Source organism: Manis javanica, chromosome 17 (genome assembly GCF_040802235.1).
Source record: "Manis javanica isolate MJ-LG chromosome 17, MJ_LKY, whole genome shotgun sequence".
Taxonomy (NCBI): Eukaryota; Metazoa; Chordata; class Mammalia; order Pholidota; family Manidae; genus Manis; species Manis javanica.
This window is the reverse complement of record NC_133172.1, coordinates 45,254,858-45,264,095: the sequence shown is the minus strand read 5'-3', so window position 1 is coordinate 45,264,095 and position 9,238 is coordinate 45,254,858.

Below are 9,238 nucleotides of genomic sequence, written 5' to 3'. Positions count from 1 at the left end.
AAATTGATGTAAAGAAATTGTTCAAAAGATAAAGTCTGTATCTTTTGCATTTGCAAGCCTTCAATTACCCTTACCCCAGTAGAATCCAAAGATAAAATCTATTTTTGAAAGATGGAGAAAAGGTCTAAAGGAAAGTCACAGCTATGAAAACAACTCTGAAGTTTCAAACACCAAATATACCAAGAATATCAGTCGTTTTGTTTAAGTTTTCTCTATGTGGTCTTGATCCAATTCAACCCAAATTGTTGAGCACCCATTATGCGCCATTCAATATGCTAAGAGGCAGGAACATTAAGATACACTCAGTTCATTCTCTAAAAATTTTGCCTTTTAATGTTGAAAACAAGACATGCGCCTAAATTATCATTATTATTATTGGTGATACCATCATCACCTCCACCACCATCGTCATTATCATCACTATGGTAATCATATATATTAGTGGATGTTGTGCCATAATAAATGAACAGATTCAGAGATTCAGGGGTTTTTTCTCTTTCTTTTCTTTTTTATTAATTTTAACACTGTGTGGGGTACAAAAATCAGGGAAAACCTTTTGAAGTAGATGCTATTTCAGAATGATGTTCATGCATTACATAAGGGCAAAGCTCTTGTCAGAAAGCTTCTCTTGCTACTTCTCTGAAAGGCAGAGAATTAGACACTCGCATCTGACAGGAAAAGATTCTGGGCCATAGGAGGACATCAAGTAGGAAAGAACAGAAGCCTGCAGAAGCCAGGCTACCTACCAGCATGTGCAAACTCTCAGCAGAGCCTGATGTAATCAGTTGAGCCTAACGGAGAGGACCAGTTTCCCTTGGAGGAGGTCTTGGTACAGCCGGATGACAGGGACAGGTGTCATCATTTCTGTTCTCTCCCTCTCTCAATTTGTTTTTCCTTTTCAAACAAGCAATTGAAACCAGAGGCTATTTTTAGTCCTCTGGCTGAGGGTGAGTGATAGAGTACATCAGTGCATCAGTGGGGCTGGAGGTAAATGAAGTGGGAACCTTGATGGTATAGCCCCATATAGATGGCTGCGGGCCAGAGATTGGAAGCAACATTACACTGACACACAAGATCGAATGGAGCTCCTCAGGGACTGCAATTTCACGAGCTGCAGCTAGTAGACTCTGCATAAATAGGAGGGAAGGAGCAGAGGGAGAGAACCAAGTTCTAGGGCTGATTCCTTTATGATTTGGGTGCACAGTTTCAAGAGACTGTATGGACTTTAGATCAATTATCATAGGCACAAAAGATCCCAGATGGTGACCCAGATAGTTTTGGTGTCGGTGTGCATTTTATAGGTTTGACTTGTATATGTAAGTTCCAAGAATTTAAAAATTAATTTCAACTATCTATCGTCTATTTTGCATTTTTAAATGTCAGCTGGCAGAGCTGCCTTAAACCTAAAGTCACATACCTGCAGCCAAAGGAAATTCACCTTTTCCTTTTCCTCAGTGAAGAATAATGACAATAGCTATTCTTGTTATCAGGTATTTTACTGGAGATCAGATTCCACACATATACAATATAATCTAATGACATATATATGTATGTGTGTATACACATGAGATCTAATTTCATATTCAGTGAAGCCCTACAGTGTAGACAATAACCCCAATTTGTGGATGAGTAATGTGAGACTCCCAGGAGTTAGATTTGCCTCAGCTCCAACTCCATGTAAGGAGCTGACCAGAACTTGAGCCCCTGTGTTTCCACCTGTACATCTTGCCTGTGCAATCCTTACCTGCTCGTTTTGTGAGTGGGGTAGTCAGCACCAAGGCTTATTCATGTATCATGGTTCAGAGAGATGATGGGAGGGGATCATGGTGGGGATCCTGTTCTGGTAAAGAAAACAGAAAACAATTCTTTGTAAATGGTTTGCACAACAGCTGTTACATGATGATCACTTCACATTTTTAAAAACACATGAATAAAAGTGGGTTATGGAAAGCCAAAATTGATGGAATTTAATCAATTAACTGTTGAGGTACAAACCCAGCCAATAGCCTTCTGGCATGAGCTGCAAAGGAGGCTAGTGCATCTAGTGGGCCAGTAATTATGGAATAATATGATTGCTTTAATCAGAGACCCACATTGTTCCAGGGAAATCCATACACGGGGGGAGGGGCACAGAGGAAGGGGGAACAGAGCTTCCTGCTGTCCAGTGCAGGATTTTCAGAGACAATCTATTGGTCCCTGGTTTGCAATTAACTGTGTGAAGAAAAAACAGCCCAGAAGCCATGGCTTGGCAGCTGAATTTGTCTATAGAAACTAGAAAGACCTGGAATGGTCTCCTTTCATTGTGCAAATATCTGAAGGTGGGAATAAACAAGCCTATGTTTCTGGAAGAAAAAGAAAAATACAATCAGTCAAGGAAATCTCCAAGTTTACATTAATTCACAGTTATGGAGAACTGGCCCCTATTCTGGAAACAGAGGAAATATAATAGTGATGAAGATAATACCAACAACTAAAACAATGATAATAACAGCAGTTATTGAATTCTTATTGTGTATCAAGTATTGCTGATGCACTTAATAAACAACATTTCATTTGACACAACAGTACTACAGGGCGAGAACTATTATAATCCCTTGTTACTGATGATGGAATTAAGGTACATTAGGTTAAGTGATTTTTGCAAGGTCACTTACACTAAATACATGATGAGGCTGGATTTTTATCCTCCTCAGTCTGATATCAGAGTCCATACGAAATGGGGACATAATCAGATAAAATATCAAGAGTGTTCTTTTGATTTTTTCTACTCTATGCAAGGATAGGACAGGCAGATTTTTTAAGGCAAATTCTACCCTGCAGTGGTCTAGTTACTCTTCATCTTATCTGCAGGGGCCATTTATCCATGCTCATTCAATCACACTGAGTGAGTGTATAGCACATCTGGATGTGTGGACTGTTGAAATAACTTCCCAGGACTACCATGTCATTTATGATCAGCCTCCTTTCTTCTTTTTGTTTCTCTGAGTGGCTTTATCTGTATAACCCAAGGTAGAATTTCTAGATTCCCCACTGGAAATGAAATTTGCCTCTTCCTGGTTAAGTGTCTTGCAGGCTGTTGAGGGCATTATGAGTTGAGAATGAGGCATTAGGGTTCAGCTTCCCACCCCTGTCCACAGCCATGATGGGCTTTTCCAGTCGAAACTCTAGAAGTGTGAGACCAAACAGGAATACATAATTTATAAAGACTACACGAATCCTCTGAAGAAGACAAGACAGTGTCTCTCCTTGCTGGCTACATTCTGGCACTTTCGTCTGTTAGTGGAGATGGAGAGAATATGGAAACAATAGAAATGAATTCTAAATTTAGGTTTAAGTGGTCACTTTTGACCACTTTTTAGAATCAAGGACTTAATACCCGAGAAATGTTTGAGTCTGTGCTCAAATTGAGGTATGTTCCGGATAAATTTTAGTTCTAGAAATTTGGACGAATGCCTTCTTCTGTTAAATGGGGAAGATGACAAATGCTCCCCACAAGCAGCCACAAAAGATTGCTCTATTTTGACCCTGCAAATTACAATGAATTGTTTTGTATTTTATCTTAATAAGAAAGAAAAATACCCTGAAGTTTATATTTCTTCCATATCCACCCGCCGCAGGGACTCATAAATGCCTGTTAATGAAATTAAGGAGAACTATGTGCTCAGGCACTATTAGCCCTAAGCACTGGAAAATGATTAAATTAAATGCTTATGAGAGGCATTCTTTTTTTTTTTTTTACTTGGTTCTGAAATCTTTAGATTATGGGAACATTTTGACCTTACTGTATCTGTTTAACTTGGGCTGAAACTTTTTACATTTTATTTGCTTAATAAATGTTTGATCATGATGGAAACCAAATAGTTTTGACTATTTTAACAACAGCAATAACAATCAAACACTTGTGGTGTGTACATTCCATTTTTTATTGTCAATATCCTTGGACTATTATCCCAAAAAATCAGCAAAACCAACTGAGAAAACAATCTTTTTCTCTGTCTTATGGACAGGAAACAATGACTGCTTGGAAACTTTTGAAACCAGGGTAAATTTTGAATAATTAATATCAGTTTTTATGCAAGTTTTCAAGTTGCATCAGTATTTTATTACATCTTTGTAAGTTTTAGAGGAAAATATTTAAGGCTTTTCATATGAAGACCTCCATGACGAGATTTCAGCCTGTAGCTCTGGTGTCATCAGTATTTTCCACAAGCCATGGCTATTCCCTAAATTTCACTTGTAACAGGAGTGAGGGAATTACACATCAATAACCCACAGTTCAAATCTGATGAGCAGCAGTGTTTTGCTTGGCCTGTTTGAAGTTTGGGAATTGGGATATTTTACTTAAAAAGCTAGAATTTAGCAACACTCTAAAAAAAAAAAAAAAGGAAGGTCTGCAAGTAGGGAGTTTATTCCTGTATGGCAATAGTGAGATAGAAGTAAGTAATGCCTGAACTGTACAGATATGAAAGGAACTCTCCCCTTAGCCCCAGTCCCTACCACTCCTTATTGTCCTATCTCTTGTTCTTTTTGCTCATTTGCAATATAATTTGACGATTATAGACATTTGAATTTGCCCATGATGTACTTTTCTACTGGCTTTCCTTTGTTTATAGTACCCCTTTGACCCTCTTCCTGCTTTTTTTCTCCTCTGACAGATGTTTTCTTAGCCTTCTTCAAAGGTTACCTCTTTTGTATATCTTTTTCTGATACATATGCTCTTTGAGGATATAACTGATTATACCTTCAGCTGTCTTCATTCATTAAACAAACATTCAGGGGCAGAGGTCATATGTCAGACACTCTGCAAAACATTAGAACTTGAGTGGTAGGTGATTACAATTGACCCACAGATACCTGGGACGTTTTCTCGGTGTCATTTGATCACACTGCAGTTAAAGTAGTCTGATTAGGTTTATAAATGTGGGAACTAATAATCTGATGTGAGAACTGTTTGAAAAGTCCATGTGGTTCCCCCTCATAACTGCAGTTTTTTTTTTTTACCAGGCAAAGTGTACTATTGTAGTCCTTCCTTTACTGTGTTAAGTATGGCTATTTGACTTGTTTTGGGGAAAGAAACATGAGAGGAACTGATGGGTATAACCTTTTCAGGGGAAAACATTACAAAATGGTGAATGATTGACTACACTCTCTCCTTCCCTCTGCCAAAGTGACCAGTAGCACTAGTGGCTGCTCCGGTGTCCTACAACCTAGGATGGGATAATGGAAACAGAGTCACCTGAGGACACATGACGGACATGAGCTCTGAATGAGAAATGAAACTTGTTATTTCAACTTCCTGACATTTTTAGTTCTCCACAGCACATCCTAGTCTATGCTGACTGGTACATTTAGTAATTCTTGAAGTGAAGACAAAAAGATTCATAAGATTGCTTAACAAATAAAATGTATTTACGACTAGAAGTGCATTTGACAACTGAGGGTGATAAAATTTCTCATTTGCTGTAATTACAGAAATTGAAAAGAGACTTATTATTTTAAAATTTCATTTTCTTAAGTGTTATCCACACTGATTTCTCTGAACAGAGTCTTTGGACTTCATTCAAATAGAAAAATTTGTCCTTTTGTCAAATGATCCATCCAATACCTAAACTCAAGAAATACTCTTCTGGGTGAAAAGGTCCTCTTCAAAAATCATCAATTTCGGTTTCGGTAAGTTTCAACGAAATGTAAAATATATGCAGAAAATCATACAAATCATAAAGGCCAATGAATTTTTAGAAAACGAGCACAATTGTGCCATTATCATTAAGGTCAGCATTCCCTCCTCCCAAAGCCTCTCTGTTACCCCATTCTGATCAATATCTTTCCTGCCCATGATCAATATCAAGATCAAGTCCTCTTGGGACTCCCAACACAACAGGTTAGTTTTCCTGATTTTTGCATACATTATATAAATGCCATCATACCGTATCTACTTTTTGGTGTTGGACTGCTTTTGCTTAAACTTTCTAGGATTTGTTCATCTTGTTCTTCGCAGCTGAGTGCCTTCATTCTCATTGATTATATTGTAATCCATTGTGTGGATATACCATACTTTATCTAATGTATTGTAGATGGACATTTGGATTGTTTCAGCTTTTACTATTTTTGAAAACATACACATTGTACATGTCTTTTGGTGAACATGTATGAGTACCTACTTTTGAGCTTGGCTGCATACTTCCAGGGTAGAATCGCTGGGTCATAAATTATGAGAAGTTCAGCTTCAAAGGATATTGTCAAACACTTTTTCAATGTGGTTGTACCGTATTATGTTTCTACTGGAAATACGTAAGATTTTCAGTTACTCTAAATCCTTGCCAACACTTGGTATTTCCATTGCTCCCCTGTCTTGCCTCTTTCTCTTCCTTCCTTCCGTCCCTCCATCTCTTTCTCTCTTACTCTCTATCTTTCTCTTTCTTTCCAAAATTGTTTTGGGAGCATTGCTATTTTAATTTGTGTTTGCCTGATTACTTATGAATTTGAGTATCTGTTTGTACGATTTTGCCATTTAAAAAAATATCCTTTGCTTTTTTCTTGTTGACTTGTAAGAGTTCTTCATATATTGTAATGCATCTCAAAGCATTGAAGAAAAAAATCTTACTGGTTACCCTTTACTCAGATTCCTCAAATATTAATGCTTTACTATGTATGTTTATGCTCCCTCCTCCTCTCTCAACTACGTAGATAATGTGAAATACATTTCTAGGCCCAAAACGGAGCTGCTCCTGCCTGGGGCACCAGACCAGCAAATGGAAACTTAGGGAACTTTCATGTTCCTGTAAATGTTCTGCTTGACCAGAAACACAGTACATCCAGTCAGCCAGTCCCCAAAGGCCAAGCCACCTCTGGGCTTTCTCAGCCCAAATGAGGTTGACTATATGGCCACAAACAATCAGATGTTTTCTATTTGTTTTTTCCTTGTTCTTTATTCTTTACCCTATAAAAACCTCTTGCCTGCCACCCCATGTTAAGTTCTCTGAGACTGCTTCATGAAGTGCTGAAATTAAGTTTGTTTTTATCATCTCAATTGTCTTCTTTAATCGTTTTTTAACAATAGATAAAGCTTTCATTTATGACTGTGCATTTTTAATTTTATGTAGTCTAGTTATCTTTTTTTTTTTTTTGGTCTATGTGGTTAGAGCCTTTAGTGTCCTATTTTAGAAAACTTTTCCCTCCAAGCCATGGATACATTCTGCTTATCTTTCTTCTGCTTCACTTCAAAGGGAGAGGTGTGCTGACATTGTCATTTATATTCCTGGACATTATTAGGTGGCATCGCAGATACTAAGTGAATATGTGGACAGAATTATGCATTTTCATTATTCCCTTAAATGTCTCTTTTTTATTTTATTTCTTGGCTGTATGTTTTTGTTTCTCTATTCCGTACATATTTTTTGGTTCTTGTTGTAGTTTAATATGGTTGTTTTAGATTTATTAAAGCGGTGAGTCCCGAGATATAAATTTCGGTTTCACTTAAAATTTCCAACCATAGCAAGAGAATTCCCCTTACAACCCAGCTCAGTTTACTAAGTTTAAAGCCAAAGCCAGTCATGTGTAATGTACCACCCTGCCTGTTTCTGCCTCGTTTGTGTCTGTATCTACCCTCACACAATGGGGAGGAATTATGGCCAAATGACTACCATGTTCAGATATTTCTAGATCCTGTGGATCAAGTATCCCTTATTAGACTCCCGCTGTCAACTCTGCCCTGATAAATACCTTATTTATCCTGTGAATTTTCTAGTAACTGAAGAAAAATCAGTAAGAAAAAGTAAAGCTGTGATTGGTTTGACTCACTAGGGAATGAACTTTCTGGGGACACTAGATAGAGTTAATGAGGAATTGGGGGAGCAAGAACATTACCTTTTGGGTGTAATTGTTTATTAATAAAACATGTGGGAATTAAATAATCTAGATTAGACAGTCTTCTCTTTGTAGTATATCTCATGAAGAACTGTATTATTTTACACTGGGATAAAGCCCTCCTACAGTATGCCCAAATATTTACTTTCACATTATGAACATTTGAACTCTTACGACATTTTCTACAAATCTCAGAGCATCCATTTAAACCCAACTGCTCACTTCAGCCTTTTAATTTCTTCATGCTGTAATTTAACACTAGAGTTACTTTTCTGATGTATTTGGTATGAATAAATTACATTCTACAAATGTTTCAAATGTTCAATAGGCTCTAACTAGTCATCATTTATCTATGAGTACCCTTTAGAAAAGAACAAAGTGATCTTCACTTTTTTTGATTTGTACAATTTAAATCTAAAAATGTGCAGTTATGTAAGTGCAAGATCAAGGACTTCTCTCATTGCAAATTTCTAATCCTCCTGCTGGGGGATTATAAACTCTCATGCTGTTATAAAGTTTCTCTGTACACCAGGGTCTTATAATCTGGAAGATTGAAGGCTTTCTTTTCCTTTTTTTTTTTTCCAATTTAAATATGCGTGAATTATGGGAGTCCATTAGAAAAATACAGTTTCATTGGAGTTAGGAGAAAACATACACTTTGTTCGACAGTTAATATTGCATTTCCAATTCACATATAATTGTTTATATGGTTTTCAGTCTCCCACAACCCAAATAGAAAAAAAAAAAGGTTTTATATTCTATAGCTGTAAATTTCAAAAGACAACGTCAAAACATTCAGTAGAACAGAACTTTCTTATCGCTCCTGGCAGACTCTCAGCTGCAACATGGCATGGGGAGAAAAGGGCTTAATTATAATCAGTTTCCTATTCCAGTAACCTACTTGGTTACCACATGTTTCAAAGTTAACAGACATGAAAAATGTGGATCTTGTTTCTGTTTATTTTTCCAAGATGTTCAGGGAGGGGAGTTGCATCAAGAGAGCAGAGTTATCCCCTTTGGGGACACCCCTTAACGATCACTAAATTTACATTAAAATGAACTATAATGAAACAGTCTCCATTCTGTGTGTGCCTGAACTGCGGATTATTCAGTAGACTGCAAGTCAGCCTAACTGAAGAAGTGTGTGCGTGTGTGTGTGTGTGTGTGCCTGAGCTTACATGTGGTGGTGAAAATAAAGAACAGAGGAGCAGCCTGTTCCCTTTCTTGCTGACTTAATGGAAAAGGGACCAGTGGGATGCAGACGGAGGGCCTAGATATTTGGCCTTGGAAATAGCCCTGATACTTTGGGCTTGTGCCAGTACCTACAACGCATAAAAAAGAGAAAGAAAGACAGAGACAGAGGAAGGAAGAG